We start from the raw sequence: 16,306 nt of genomic DNA, 5'->3' as shown, positions 1-16,306 counted from the left end.
AAGGTACAGGTGTGAATTCTTAAAGTGTGTGTCGGATGGTTTGGCTAATTTACTTTCCAGCTTTGTGTGCAATGCCATAGAGCTAATGAATTTCTGTAAAGTACCTGGTGGTTCCCTGTCAGTATTGTAGTTCCCCAGGCGAGCTATGCTCAGGGGCCTTCGTATTTCTGACATAGCTGTTGGTGAATATGGTTTTATGCTCTTTCTAGAAGTGAAACTTAATCTGCCTTAAATGTGTAATTTCCCCTCCCTGAGAAGGTCAAAGGCACATTTGTGCAATTCATAGGCACATAAAAGGGGCATTCAGCGCCTCCCTGCCAAGCCATTTGTGTGGACTAATACCTGCTCATTTTCCACATCTACTTATAGAAATTCATAGTTCTACTGTGTTCCTTGAAACAGTAATCTCATGGAAAATGATAATTATGATAAAATATTCATATTATCAAATCAGTTAATGTATACTGAAATTGGTAGGAGTAAAAAGTGGCTACTTAGACTGGTCAGAATTAAACATATGCTGAAGCCACTGAAATTAAAATAGGACCTACAGGGAAACACCATTTGAGAGAGTAGCAATTCATTCTGCATGCTCTGAGAATATTTAAAGCAAATTTCAATGTTTTCACAGTATTATTTCATTGGGTGTTTTTCTATCTTCTGGTATTAACTCCATGATGAGATTACCACGACAATGCTTATTGAGACTCATTGAATAGTAAACACTTTGCATTTATATCACCTCCTGACAGTTCTGAACATGAGGAACTCACAGAGATCCACCTGCCTCTGTCTCCCGAGTGCTGGGATTAAAGGCGTGCGCCACCACCGCCCGGCTTTGTTTTGTTTTTTGATGAGGAATAGAGAACCTGAGAGACTTTGGAATTGACCCACATTTGCAGGATATGCCTCAGACTGCTAGACTGCTAGATTTAAGACAGTTCTATACAAGTGACCGTACCCTGCCATTTAGGAGATTGTGGGCACAAGAAAAGGTTGTTTTCTTATTTGTCTACATTTCATGTTCTACTTTCTGATGTAAGACTTTTGCTGTAGTCAGGTCTGCCTTCTATGTCTTCTAACATGTCTCGCAAGCCGTGCTCCTCGTATTGAACACTATTGCTCATCCTTTCCCTCTTCCACTCTCTTCCACCCTCTCTGACTGCCACCTCTATTTCAGATTCTACTTTTATCCATCTCCTGCATAGCATAGCAGTCACTGTGTGCATACCAACTGGTGTGTGTGCACATGCGTGTGCGCGCTCTCATGTACATGTGTTTGCATATGTGTGCACTTGCATGTATGGATGCACCAAGGTGGCTAGGCTGGCTGATAAGTGCACACCAGGGTTCCCTGGTGCTTCTGCTTCCCTAGTAGTACTAGAATTATAAGCCTCTTTTCCAAAGCTTGACTTCTTCTACTTGAATTCAAGTTCTTATGCCTGCAAAACAAGCATTTTGCTGGCTGAGCTATCTCCCTAGCTGACGTTCTAACTTTGAAATAAAATTGTTTGCTTACCATGTTATTATTTACTATATATTACTATATTATTGTGTGGCTTTTCTGTGTGCATAATTTATCAGCTATATCATCAGTATGACTGTTATGCATTTTATGCTAACACATAGTAATAGATCATTAATTTCTTAAACAATGGAAGATTACTCTTCTGTTCACAGATGAGTAAGTAGAAGATAGTTTTTAAAACACAATTTTGTAATTGGTGCAAAATTGCCATTTATTCTTTATGGCATTTCTGGAGGGCACTATTAGACAGTGAATGTAGTATTTTGCCAATACTAGCTAATATTTTCTGGAAACTTTTTGTAAAGTAAAGAAATGGACAGTTTTTGTAATTCCTGATAGATGTAGGGGGAATTTGTTTGCTTTTATTCTCATTTTTAGTGTTTCTTAGTGGAAAAGGTCTGGGTTATGAAGAAATGCCAGGGGATGGGAAGGTGACAAGATCAGATTTGCATGTTCCTTTAAAAGATTTCCATTCTTAGTATAGCTGACATTTGTAATGCCAGTTGAAAGCTGGTGCCTGGCCAAAAATGCTTGTGAAATAGTTGTGGTTTAGACTTCAACTATAAAAAGACAGGTAGGTAATAGTAACTGAAGGGGTTTATTTATTCTTTCTTAATGTTAACCACTCTCATGCATGCACACACATACATGTGTCCTGGAGATAATCTCTCTCCTTATAAAGATATTTTATTTCAGTGAATGGTTTAGCTGGAGATCAGTGCATGCCTTTTCTAGTTCTGGTCTGTGGTAGACCACAGTGACCCGAGGTATACTATTCATTGGCTAAAACTGCATAGCAGTGGGCCTAACAACCTCACTCTACATAACCGTGGAAAGCATCAGATGCTGTGATTCAGGAGGTTAGAAGAGTATATAGAATAGCGGGAAACACATGTACAGGACAGGGGAAACTTTTTTAAAAACAAACATGAATATATGTTACAAACATGAAAAACAGAGTTTAGAGTTTGTAGTTCACTTCACCTATAAACGTGCAGTGTACATGTAAAGGAGTAAATTGAAGAAAAATCTTATTTGTGTAAAAACTTAAGACAAGAAGTGTCTTTTAAAGAAAATCTGTGTTGAAAATAAAGATTGGAACATATATATATATTGTTTGGAAAATGGAGTATGCTAAGCAGATTTAGTGACTGTAGGCACTAGAACTCTTAGATTGTAGAGTGGGCTTGTTTTGGCTATTACAGATTATAGTGACTCAATAGAGTTTTTGTCTCTTTCAAATCAGAAACATTATTGGACGTAATAATTCAAAAACCTGATGCTTCATAGTCATCCTTTATCCTTTTTCATGTGTAAAAACATGAGTTTTCTGTTTTCAGGAGCTTGGAAAAAAAATGTTTCCTTTTGTACCAGGTTGACTCTATTGTTCTTGAGCTATATAAATGGAGAGGCCTCTGCATCGTGCATTGTAGCATGCCCAGCCATTTCTTTTAATTTGAGTATAATTGTTCCTTAGCAAATAATTGCAGTCCAGAATGACTTTTATTGAACTTGATTGAATTAGGGGTATGTATGAGAATGAGTTGGTTAGCTTAATCTATTATCCAGAGAATTGATGAAAACATCAGAAAAGCAGTCATTCATGGGGAATAAATATGCTTCTGTGTAAGTGGGCGCATAGTCACCTTGGGATCCTTTCTGCACTGACTGAGTAGTAGCAACATTGGGGTGCTTAGCACAATTTTGGCTTAGAAGCTTTTTGTTTTGTTTTTTGATAATATACTTTTGAATACTATGCTGGACATTAACACTAATTAGAGGTCTGTCTCAAGGTAAGAAGTGAGACCTCACATTTTCTAGTATCACAAAATTTTTTCAATACACAGTTCCCCAAGGGCTGGACTGTACCAGAAAGCTGTTTACTTCAGGATATTTCATCAATTGATTAAGCTATCCTTAGGATAGGTTTGTCACTTGCGCTGTGTGTGATAAGAGGTGAATAATATATATTTAATAGATGGTGTTTTCACTTGCTATGATAGCTTCTCAGAGCATATCCATGTTAAGATGTGTTATATCAGGGTTGCTCTGGTAGGCAGAATCATGGGTGTGGAGCAGAGGTCTGGAAAATGGAAGGGGCACCCATTGAGCCAATTGGAGCTGACCATGGAAAAAGTTAGAATTTTGAGGGGGTGAGTAGGCTTGAAAAGAAGCCTAAGTAGGACCCAGAAAACACAGGTAGATACTTGGTTGTTCAAACAATAGCCTACTTAGGCTTTGAACTAAAGGTACAATCAAATCACCATTGGGTTTGCTTGCATGAGGGCTGTTGTCCCCCACCCTCCCTCTTTCTGTGTGTGTGTGTGTGTGTGTGTGTGTAGGTCAGAGGATGATTTGTGTGAATCTCTTCTTTCAACATGTGGGTCCTGGAGATGCGACTGAGGTCTTCTGACTTTGGTGCCTTTTATGTGCTGAGCTATTTTTCTGATTATAGATTTTTTTTAAAATACTGTTTTAAAGTAATTTATATATCTTATGAAAATATAGACTTTTATACCACTTATTTGTTCACTTTTGGAGATTGTGATGTTTACTTCCTAAAAAACATTATTTTGAATATATTCATGTATATCTAAATCATTCATTCTTATATATATACATATAATATGAGAATATATCTAACACATATAACATTTGCGCTATACATATACATATAATATCTCCTTTGTAGTTAGCTTAAAAATAACTGGTTTTCCCACTTCTAGCATTCCCCAGTTATTTGTCTATGGTTTGGACCCTGTGAACTTTCTCTTTCTTAGCATGTCCCTCAGTGTTTAAGTTCAGGTCTCTTTTAGGTAGCCATGTTGGTGAGACTTCATGGGTGTAGCTTCCCTGACATGGCTAGGAGACACACTCTCACTACAAGCTTCCTGTTCCTCTGGCTCTTAAAATATTTCCATTGTTTCTTCCACAATGGTCCTTGAGCCTTAGGTACAGGAATTGTGTTATAGATATATCAACTGAGACTGGGAACCCCAAACTTAGTTGTTTTCTGCATTTTTTTTTATCAGTTTTATATTTCTGTAATGGTCTCTTTCAAAAAGAGAGATTTCTTTGTAGGTGAGAACTACCCTTATCAGTGGATATATTAGAATGTAGTTAGGAATTATGGTGGTTTTTATCCAATATCAAGGAGTCAGCCCTAAGATCATCATATCCATACAGGTTGCATCATATAGAGTGAGCATGTTGTGTTTGTATATTTAGGAATATATGTCTGTGAATAGTAATAATTAAAAAGAGGCCATTAATTTGAGATAGAACAAGGGATGGTGAATAGAAGGGGTTGAAGGAGGGGAAATGATATAATGTTTTAATTAAAAATATGCCAGGCGGTGGTGGCACACGCCTGTAATCCCAGCACTCAGGAGGCAGAGGCAGGTGGATCTCTGTGAGTTCCAGGTAGCCTGGTCTACAAGAGCTAGCTCTAGGACAGGTACCAAAGCTACACAGAGAAACCTTGTCTCTAAAAACAAACAAAAAAATAAAAATATTATTAAAAAATGACTGATTTAAAAATTTTAGCCTTATTTTCAAATATCTGGAGATGACTCAGTAGTATCTTGTGTGAAATAATATGAGATCATTTAATATTCATTATTTCCTCTGCTAATAGCAGTGACAATCATCGATTTCTGACAATAACTTCATTGAATTATAGCACATTTTTTTGATTAAAGAGCCATATTTTACATATCCATGTTGACTGATTAAGAAAAAAAGCAAAAAACATTTAGATAAGTCATAAAATAACTGATTAAGAAGCTCTAAGTAAGTAGTTAATATTCAATATGTATAGTATCTTTCCTTTTTAGTTGAGTATAGATTTATTACCACTGAAGCAAGCTAGAAATTGTTTCAGAAAGAACATGAAATAACTGATTCTTTAACAGAATATGATTTCAGAATATGTCTGTACTTCTGTTTAATCTCTGTGTAATTTGACTTCATGTTTTGTTGCTGATTTGACTATCTTCCATTTCCTTAGTTTTTTTTATAGTTAGAAAAAAAATTTTTGTTCCAAGTTTGATCTGTGCCCCTTACCCTTAGCTGTTTTCTTTTTTGTTCATTTGTATCACTTTATTTCATTCATTATGTTTAAATTATTCAAAAGAAGTCAAAGACAGTACCACAGAATTCAAGTTTCTCTAGCTGAGTTGGGCCAAAAAAAAAAAGTAACTTGAATTTAGTGCGAATGTCAAATTCACAGTTTCCTACCTAGCAGGAGGTTTGTCTGTAAATGTCCATTTCATTGTAGCCAAAGTTGGGGAATTGACTGCCTATAATTCTGAGTCTAGGTAACTTGACTCTGCCTTGAGTAATGTAGGGACTGTCTTTTTAATATTAAAGTCAATGATAAACAGTTTGGGTCATTTTCTCTAAAAACCAGTGGTTAACAAAGGAATATTTGCTCTTTTATCTGGGATTTTTTTGGCCAAAGGAGATGTGTCGTCTTTGTTTGAAAGGTCTTTGTGGCTCTCATTTTAACCACTTTGCTATGTGTCTCCCACAGAATCCTGCTGCATCACAGAAGCCGGAAGTTCTGATGTTCCATTGAAATCACAATGGAAAGTCTTGACTTGACTGGTAAGAGCTGCTCTGGACATGCATCTTTCTTACATACCTGGAAGCAGTGAGGCAGTCAAGAACCATGTGCTATCAGAGCTGGTCTCAGCCTTTTCCCATTCGATGGATTCACCTTCCATATTGATCCGGGAAGTGTGACCCTTGTATAATTTCTCATGTCAGTGTTTTTGTGTGTAACATTTTAATCTTCATCAAGTAAGTTAAACTTCTTATAGAATCATGAATTTTAACTTTGCAAAATCTCTTGTTTCATTACAGCATGTGTTATTGGTACAAGTCAATCTGTTGAAGTTCGACATAAATTGCACACCTAACAGATACCTAAGTGGTTAATCTGTCTTGAAGCAACTTTTCATATAGTATTAACCTTAGGTAAAAGATGAACCAGCAGCCATTATTACCTAATGACAATCATATACAAGTGTGTGGCTGTACCACTTAAAGTATGAAAACATTTAATAAAGAAAGTTTGGGTTGTAAAATAATGTACACATGAAAAATTGTATCATCCTTCGAAACACAATCTGTCCTTTTGTACAAAACTTATTTTTTAAACTTTTGCTTTAGAAAAAAAGTTCTTTATCAGCTTTAAAATACGCCAATAATATTTTAAAGTTAGTTTTAGTAATAATGATATTATAGTTTTCCCAGTTTTGGAATAGAGTATATGATTAGTAGTACATGAATACTGTGTGAATAGATGTTTTAAGATTATAGAAATTAGTGTGAATTAACATAACCAAGTATATTGCATAGTCCTATCACAGCTTTTAAGAAAGATGCTTACTTAACTTTTCAGAATTTTTTCTTGTTCTAAAACATTTTTGTAGCCTATTAAATGTCTAAAATAATTGCATCTACTTTACTCTTTGAAGAAGTATATTACTGGATGTTATTCTTATGCTGGAGCATAAATATATTGCTTTTATCCTTTTGAATGTCATTTTCTGGATATAATACCTAGTAAAAAGCATATAATCTTATTTAATATATATTTATTGTAAGCACATTTAAACACCAACAAAATCTTAATATGATTAAGAGCAGACTTTTGTTACTGTTTTTCCTCCACCCTGTACCATCTTTTAAGGTTTCATTTTTACTGATATAAATTCTGGCTTTGAGAAGGCCAATCTGAACACAAGCTTTTACTGAGTTAGTAGGCTACAATATGGGATATTTGAGAGTTGATCGGAAAATGTTCTGTATGTTTTTTATTCCTAATCCAAAGGAGAATTTAGGGAGGCCTAAAGAAAAATTTGTGTCATACATATAAGTGCATATGTAAAAAATAAGGCAGGACATTTTATTTTACCTATTCAGAAAACTAAGCCATAAATAGGCCATTTTATAACAAGTTTGACTAAGTAGTCATATGATCTTTGATTTATGAATGAACTAATTTTTTGCAATAAAAATATGTTACAATGACTCTAAATAGAAATAGTAGACAGAAATTTAAAATGTTGATAAAGTTTAAGGTGAAATTTAATTGAAGATATGCTTCTAGTGTATATTTATGTGTGTTTATGTAATCTTTACATCATAAATATAGTAATAAGAATCAGAAAAGATGACATACAAAATCAAGAGTAATCTAGGAATTGACAAATGGATGTCAGGGTCTAGTAAATTGAGAAACATCAGTCAGCTTAGACAAAATTATCTTTTGTTATCAAGTGTCTTAGCCAGTGTTGTATTACTTTTATATACTTTTATATAAAAGAGAGCATTTAATTGGGTGCTTGCTTGTAGTTTCAGAGTCTATTCTCATTATAGCAGGGAGCACGGCAACACACCCATAGACATGGTGCCAGAGAAGTAGTTGAGAGTTAAACCAGAAGGCAGCTGGAAAAGGGAATGACTTTGGAATTGGCATGGGCACCTGAAACCTCAAAGCCCACCCCTAATGACGCATCTCCCCGACAAGGCCACGCCTCCTAGTCCTTTCAGATACTTCCACTCCCTGAGCATTCAAACAAATGAACCTGTGGGAATCGTTTTTATTCAAACCACCACATGGAGTTCCCAAATTTTCATGGTATCTTAGGGTAAAAGTTATTTTCCTTTTTTGTTCACAGTCATAGCTACTCATGCTCTTTATTCAGGGAACGAAACTGAAGGAGCGTTACCTTATGAGACACAACCTTAAGGTTGAAAGAAAAGCAATTGTAGATTCATAGCTTTAAAATGACTGTGTGGAGTGATCTGTGCCATTGTCTTTCATATTTCATTGCCCCAAACAGATGACTTGGTCAAAAATGTTTATCTGGGAGTGGCTTTGGAAGTGGAGTAGGATCAGGTGGGACAGGTTGTCTGTATGTTCAAAATAACCCTCTGTACTTAGGTTTAAAATTACAATAGGCTTAAAATTCCAAGCAGCCCTTCAATAGGTGCATGTGTTTAACATAAATTACCTGAGCACAAATCCATTTGTTCTGTGGAATACTATCTCTGCCCAGTTTTAAGAAATGAATCGCTGACATGATTACTTATTCTTTTTTGTTGTTTGTTTTTCAAGATGGGTTTTTCTTTGTAGCGTAGTCTCCTAGAAATAGCCCTGTAGACCATGCTGGCCTCGAACTCACAGAGATCTGCCTTCCTCTGCTCCCTGAGTGCTGGGACTAAAGACGTGCACTGCTGCCACCCAGCTACTAGTTCTTTTATATTTGAACTTTAGACCTTTGCCCATCACTTTCTCACATGCACATATAACTGAGATTATTGTCTAATAAGTACTTTGAAAATGAACAAGTAGTGCTGTGGACTGGACTATCTGCAGTTTGTATATAGATTTGGGAAAGGAAAATATGCTCATAATAGTTTATGACTTAAGTTTTATAAGTTATTAAAGCTTCTTTTCAAGTAAGGATTCAAATATGTATCCTAGGCTGATCTTGAATTCATGATCCTCCTGCCTCAGCCTCCCAAATGCTGAAATTAAAGGTATGCACCATCTCAGTGTTCTTCTGAATTTTGCTACCCTACTTACAATGAAGAATTATCAAATAAGAGACAGTAAAACCTACACTGTGTGAGAAATATGTGCAGAGTTGTATATACTGCTCTGTGTACCTAGGTGTCACCCAGATAGACATGTACCTGATACTCTGCTTTCAGCATTGTTGGTGTTGCAGATTATCAAGTAGGTATACTATAGAGAAATCAGTAAAGGTTTAATATCAGCCGTCACTGTCAACCCCAGTAATGCCAGACCTCTTCCTATAGCAATTACTTTATTGAGCAGTTGAAGGACAGAAACACACAGGAGGACTCTTTGAGTTCATTTGGTGAAGTGAACATTTAGATGGATGAAAAGTTTCAGGTCTGAGGTTTAGTTTTTTCAGTTACAGTGATAACATTGTCCTTTTCTTTTTGTATTTTCAATTAGATTAAAAAGTAGTGGGTACTCCAATAGTATTTTATGTGTACTTCATTTTGTTGTTTTCCACCCACCCCCTTTTCCTGTTGTCATTTTCCCACCTAGCATTCACCCATCTACTTTGTTAGTTGTCTTCCCCAACTTCCTTCCTTATGCATCTGTCTTTTCTTCTAGTCACTTGGGCCCCTTTCTAATTTTATCTTTTATCTAGTGTAGTATTTACTCACGCCTGTATACCTGTGCTAAGAGACACTGCTTTTCTTTATTCGCTTCGAGACTGATTCACTATTTAGAAAACACGAGGTAAATCTTTCCAATAAGATTATTATAATAGATCCTGTTGCTAGTGAAGGTGTTCCACTCTGTCCATCCGTCTGTTCGTCCGTCCGTCCATCTGAAACATTTGAGTTTCTAAGTGCCTCTATACTTTAGATTGTTTTCTTTTTAGTGCTTATAAATACATATCCTTGTTTGAGCCTGAGAGATGGCCTAGTGGAGTGCTTATGGGGCAAGTATGAGGAACTGAGTTTGGTGTACACTTAATAATCCAGCGCTGGGGAGCCGGAGATGGAAATTCTTGGTGTTTTCTAGCCAAACAACATGTCCTAATCAGTAAGGTAGTGAGGTTCCAAGATGACATAATGGCCCTAAGTCAAAAAAAAAAAAAACAACACTGGAGGTTGGCCACACACACACACACACACACACACACACACACACACACACACACCGAGCAGACCTGCATACACACATGTCTACGTGAATGTGAACCCACATGCACACATAGTTTTATAGATTGCCAGCTTCATAATACTCACTGCTGCTTCTTGAAATTTAATAGGCATAGGCAGAAACAACAACTTAGCGTTATATGGATCACATTTTTGTGTTTTGTTTCTGAGCTTTAGGATAATTTTTAAAATCACGTGTTGATTCTTGTGACCAAAGGACCCTAGACTGACCAATCTGAACTCACCTGGTCAGTATTAACAGACCTGACACTCTGAATCCCACTTAGAGATTTCAGTGACCTCTTTACAAAGGAATGTTATCAATTGCATTTATAATGGGTAGCGTAGACTCATGTGCTGAAGGTGTAGTCCCTGAAAGGTTCTAGAAACCTTGTGATATAGGATCTAGGTGAAGGACTTTAGGTCATTGGGGGAGTCTCCTTGGGGACTGTATCTTAACCCTAGCCTTTTTTCCCTCTGTGCTTCCTGGATACCCTGAGGTAAGCAGCCTCTGTGGCCCCACACTCTTGCCACAGTGATATTCAGCCTTGCTTCAGGCACAAAGCAGTGGTTAGAGGTTACCTCAGAAACCTTAGACCTAGAGTGAATACTTCCTCTTGAACTGTCTTTCTTAAGTGCTTGTCATGATAAAGGGTCTGACTAACACAAGGAAATAAAGAGAAGCTTAGAAGGTTAAATTAGAAGCCTTGTGTCAGTTGGCTAGGATATTGGGTGAATTTAAAACAGGGAACTTTGGTGAAATATCAGATATAAGAGATCTTAAAAGAATGCCAGGGTAAGTTTATTCTTTCCCCTCTAAAGGTAGACAAACTACCGAGTAGTTTTAAGCAAACGACATTGATAGGATTGAGCAGTAAAGAAGTAAGGACTGGTAAAATTGGTTTGGGGGCTTTGGTACTGTCTTTGTTCAGGAGAATTCTGTTCTGTGTTGTTGTAACGACACTGTCAGATTATGAAGTCTGGATATAACTTGAGATATTCAAATCAAGTAAGCCTGTAGTTAGAAAAATAATCCCAGGTATTACCGAAAACTGAATTTGAAAAAGCAGCATGTTGTTAGTAAAACCTGGCCAGTCACTAGAGGGCAGAGAAGCACTGTTCTTATGCCTGATGTGAAATTTTTTGTTTTAAAAATTGCTGAACATGATAGAAGGATAAATTGATGCAAACTGAATAGAAGTTTCTTTTTTTTTTTTTTGTATTCGTATTGTCTTGTAAAATTCAATGACATGCTTCCCACTGTGCTGAAGGAGCTTTTCTGGCAATTGCAGTGACTGCTTCTCAAAGATTATGGTTGAGTGTTAGTGTTGCTCAAGAGGACCTACAAACACTGATGGTTACAAAGGGTGTGGTCGTTTGTACATGGAGTGTCCTGAAATAGGACTGTAGTGTATGTAGATGGTTAGGTGCAACTATGAGACGATTCTTTATCGTTGTCTCTAAGAATTCACGAAGTGTGGTATGTTTTCATTTTCCTGATCAGCTCAAATATGTCAAAGTCGTAAAAGCAGATGAATTAATTCTCTTTCTAAAATCTTACCTATCTATCTGTCTGTCTGTCTGTCTGTCTGTCTGTCTGTCTATCGAGACAGGGTTTTGTCTGTGTAGCTCTGACTGTCCTGAACCTTACTCTATAGACCAGGATGGCCTTGAATTCGGACAGCCATCTATCTCTGCTTCCTAGGTGCTAGATTAAAGAAGTGCACCGGCCTAAAATTTTTATATTTGATCTGGTGACTTCACTCAATTTTGTTTCTGTTCTAAATTTTCTGGTTTTTTCTGATATATTTAAAAATATTCTTAGTAACATACCTTCTTATTGTCCTATAGGATAGAAAAAAATTACCTTAAAGTAAGTAGAATTTGAATTTTATTTAATAAAAATTTGTGTTTATAGGATATACCTTTCTAATAGAGACAGTACAGGATATCAGGAAAAATACTGAATTTTGGAGTCCGATTCGGCGCTCTAGTTTTTCATTTGTGACCTTGGGCAAATCACATTACCTCTGATTTTCATATTCAAAATTGGAAAAATGGTATTTTATTGTCGGAGGCCAGGTTGCTTTGAGCGTCGTGTGTGGACCTGGTGAAGATGAGTGTTGTTGGGTAAAGGTACACGATCAGGGAAACCTCAACAGTTGCTTTTAAACAGTTGATTGTATTGCTAGTTTAGTATGACAAGGGCACCACCACTTCATAATAGTACCATAAATGTGGACTTCAAACCAAACCCCAAGTTATGATTACAGACTTCTCTGTCTCTGATTTTCTTGGCTGCTTAATCCCTGCAGCTCTGACTAACTCCCAGTTCTGTATGTCTATCCTCTGATTATCTTTGTGTTTCCCCTCTGTTTCTCCTGACTGTCTCTGGTCTTTCTCTGTTTCTCCTGTCCCAGGCACCCTAAGGAAGACCCCAAGCCTCTAGCAGATGATATCATCTCCAGCATGTTATAGATGTGAAGGATTCCCTGGGATATTGAGAAATACCAGAGGCGAATTGTTCCACGGTAGTAAGTCAATCAGCATTTATATAGTGACTACTGTTCAAAGTACGGCTGCTGATACCTTGGGAGAAAAGTAGTAATCTAGAGTTCAGTGCAAAGGACACAAGTTTTTCTTCTCGGGGAATCTGGTAGGTTGGCCCCACATGCAAATGAAGACAATTTTAAAGCTGATAAAAATCATGTAAATGAGTTGTATTGTTTGTATGCTAAAGGGACATATGGTTAATGAGCAATCAGGTGGTATTAGCCAGATTTCTCACATGAGTTTAAAATGTGAGTTTGAAATAGGAATGAGAGAGCAGTAAGGAAAGTGTGGAAGTTATTTCTGCAGGCCTTTGGCTAGTGTGCTCACTTGTCTCAGGGACTCTGTTGGGATGGTAGTCAAATGAGCTTGATAAATTTTGGCCTAGCAAAACTTAACCTTTTATTCACTTAAAGGAGTTAGGTCAAGATTGCTGTGGATGTTTGCTCAGCATTAGCTTTTCTCCAAAAAAAAGTGACAATACAGAGCTCACTTATGATGAATGAAAATGTTAGCTGTGAACCTCTGAGACAGTGTGTGCAGAAAAATGGGTATGTTTTGTACAAATTTCTTCTTCAATTTGAGTTGAGATAGTGACAGGCAAAGGGTTTTTTGCCCACTGCAGTGATTTAAACTTGACTGTTGTTTGCCTCAAGAAAGCTCTGAACCCTTGAGCGTGACTCCAGGTGTACTTGCCAGTCTCTCCATTTATGTCCGTCACTCACTTTTCATTTCCTTAGCAATTCTTCTGGTATCTATTACGTTTTTATACAGTTCATTCCAACTTTAATATCCAAAGTTGTTCTTGATCTTGTGATATGAGTAGTACTTAGTGGTCTGTAACTTTAGCTGACAGTATCAATGTTTTACCACTGTCAGGCACTACTTACGCATCTGCATTCTGAAACTCCCGCAGAGGGTACCACGGTTTAAACTACTAGGGCTGCTAGTACTTACATAGCTAACAGTTGTTTATTGAATATAGAGAGGAAAGTTGTAAATGCAGTGTGCCCTCATATATCAGTCCTCTGCTCCGCAGCAATCATTTCACTAAATGATTGAGTATTGAAAGTAGTTCCGCTAGTAGGTGGCTGTGTTAAAACACAAGCAAATAAATAATGTAATCTTGAACTTCACTCTTGAAAATTACGTATCCTAATTAAGATGAAGAATAGTTGCTGTTGTCCTGGCTCTGTGTCAGCAGCTGGAATTTGTAGACCTAACTGGGCTTTAGGTCCCTGTTTGTATCACAGCAACCTGCTTAGTTGTGTCTCATGACCATAACATGCAGGTCATACATTGGACTTCCCTTTCGTTGCTTAGGATTGGTTTGTTCTAGAGAAAGAATACATTTTTTTTTCTTTTTTAAAGCAAGTATAATAAATGTCTTGACTTTCCTACTTCATCAGCACTAAAGCTTGAGTTCTGCCTTCTTGCCTCTACTTCTTACCGCCATCCCTGTGGTTGTGACCAGACTGATCCATCCTACCCTTTTGTACTTGCTGTACCACTTAATCCCAGGTCTTTTCTCACACTCCATTGACCATCTTTTAATTGTATTAGACTTCCCTGGAGGTGATGGATCTGTGTAACTGTTGCTGGAAGCAAGCTGTTCCTGACTTTCTGCTCTGGTTCTTCCTCTAGCGACTCCTGCTGAATGGCACAGAGAGGCCAGATTCCTTTTCTTGGTACCCTCCCTCTGCCTTCTCACGCCTATTGAAGCTTGGGTCTTACAATTCTTATGTGACGTAGTTTTCAGACTTTGTTGGTAAGCTCCTCTGAACTAAGCACCGAAAGTAATGATGCCACAGACCTGGCTGCAAAGGACAGGGCATACATACCCCAGCTTTCTGTATATCCTAAACATCTCTGCTGGGGTTGAGCTCAGTATTTGACCTTTAGCCCAGATCAAATAAATGGTTCCCTTTTGACCTTCAGGGTCAGAAAATAATTTGATCTTATTAGTGTTATTCGTCTGCTTTTAAAATCCCCATGTAAGTCTAACAGTGTTTACATTAAAGAAAAAAATTAGGTAAAAGGAGAAATTTTAATATACAAAATGAAAAAAGATAAAATATTTAATGATTTATTTTTAATAAAATTCACCTATATCTAAATCAAGGTTGGAATTGAAAAAATCGTCTTAAATTTTTTAATACCCATTTTTTTTTAAAATACCAGATTACTTATTATTAAAAGTATAGTTGTTACCTCCTACCTGTAGCATTCATGGACTGCAAACACCTGAGATCTGTTAGACTATATAGGTCTGAGGATAAGAAACCAGATAGCTATCATACTCCTTTACCATCTGCTTACTTAACTAAACTCTGGGAAAACATTTTTCCAGGTGTTCTGTTTTCTAAAGATGTGGTTAGCCATCTTAACTGAAGAACACGTTAGTTTTTGTTGCTTAGGAATGTAAGGAGAAAAGCATGCCTTTGTACTTGTAAAAGAAAAACCAGGAATTACATGAATTGAAAATTTTACTGATAGGAAAATGCTTTTGCTAACCACTCTCATATTGTCTCTTTGACTAATGTAAAATGTTTGATCTATTAAGTATGCACATTAATATTTCAAATTATCAGTATAAGTTTCTTTTATACTATTAATTCACTTAGCACTTTATTAATTTAGTTAGACTTCAGAGTGCGTTGCCAAACCTACAGCTGTAATTTAGTATTCTTAATTTAATGTCTTCTGAAAGAGAGACATGGTCCCTGATTTCAAGCAACAAATATTAAAAATAAACTAGTAGTATTAACAGGTTGAAGTATTCATAAACACGGTGGAGAGATTAACAAATATATAAACTTTTGACAGAAAATTTTCTTTCTGAAGGAAGATAGAAGTGCTAAATTAAGAGTAAAATTTCAGTTATGTATTCAGTTTTATTCTAACTTCATGGCTGTTTTACAACAAACCTGGAAATGAATATAAAGGCCCAAAGTTGATCTGTACTTAATTATTCAAATAATTATGCCAAAATCAGATTTACATGTATTATTAAAAAGCATTTAGTAAAGTAGTTTTCGCAGCCTCATAAAAGTTAGCTGTTGCTGGAACAATATTCATTTTGTCCAAGAGTTCACATATGGGTAAGAAAGCTGTGACGAAAAGTGAGCAGTAAATCTGTTTTCCTGAAGTTAATTTTCCAATATGTATCCATTTATTCTGCTACTTGGAAAATCCACATTTCTAAAAGGCTGACTAGGCATTATTGAATAAAAAATAAATCATGGACAACAGAGAAGATGGCACCTTAAGGCTGATCATTGTTCTGGGAAAATCAGTGTCCTCAAAGATGATTGCCTGGACACCAGCACATTTGAAAAAGGGTTTTCTTCTGCATGTCTGCCAAGCTGCTGCCTCCTAACTCTCTGATTGTGTATGTTTCTTTCATACTCAGCCAACTGACACTTAACTTCCTTTCTCTCTGTCTGCCAAGTACTGTGTTTCCTTTGAATGGTGGCATCATTGCCCTTAGGTTAAAGTCTGCTTTGA

At 36.6% G+C, this 16,306-nt stretch overlaps 1 protein-coding gene across 5 annotated transcripts in view; it reads left to right on the top strand.

Moving 5' to 3' along the window:
• The window catches only part of Bbx (BBX high mobility group box domain containing), a 233,458-nt gene that overhangs the window by 94,758 nt on the left and 122,394 nt on the right, over positions 1-16,306 (top strand). For all 5 annotated transcript variants that reach the window (XM_057766021.1, XM_057766025.1, XM_057766020.1 and 2 more), the window contains exon 3: positions 6,063-6,136. The gene's annotated coding sequence lies outside the window, so the exon portion shown is untranslated. The remainder of the gene's footprint in view (positions 1-6,062; positions 6,137-16,306) is intronic.

This window comes from Chionomys nivalis, chromosome 3 (genome assembly GCF_950005125.1).
Source record: "Chionomys nivalis chromosome 3, mChiNiv1.1, whole genome shotgun sequence".
Taxonomy (NCBI): domain Eukaryota; kingdom Metazoa; phylum Chordata; class Mammalia; order Rodentia; family Cricetidae; genus Chionomys; species Chionomys nivalis.
The sequence above is the reverse complement of the archived record's forward strand: the minus strand, read 5'-3'. Positions and strand labels throughout refer to the sequence as shown.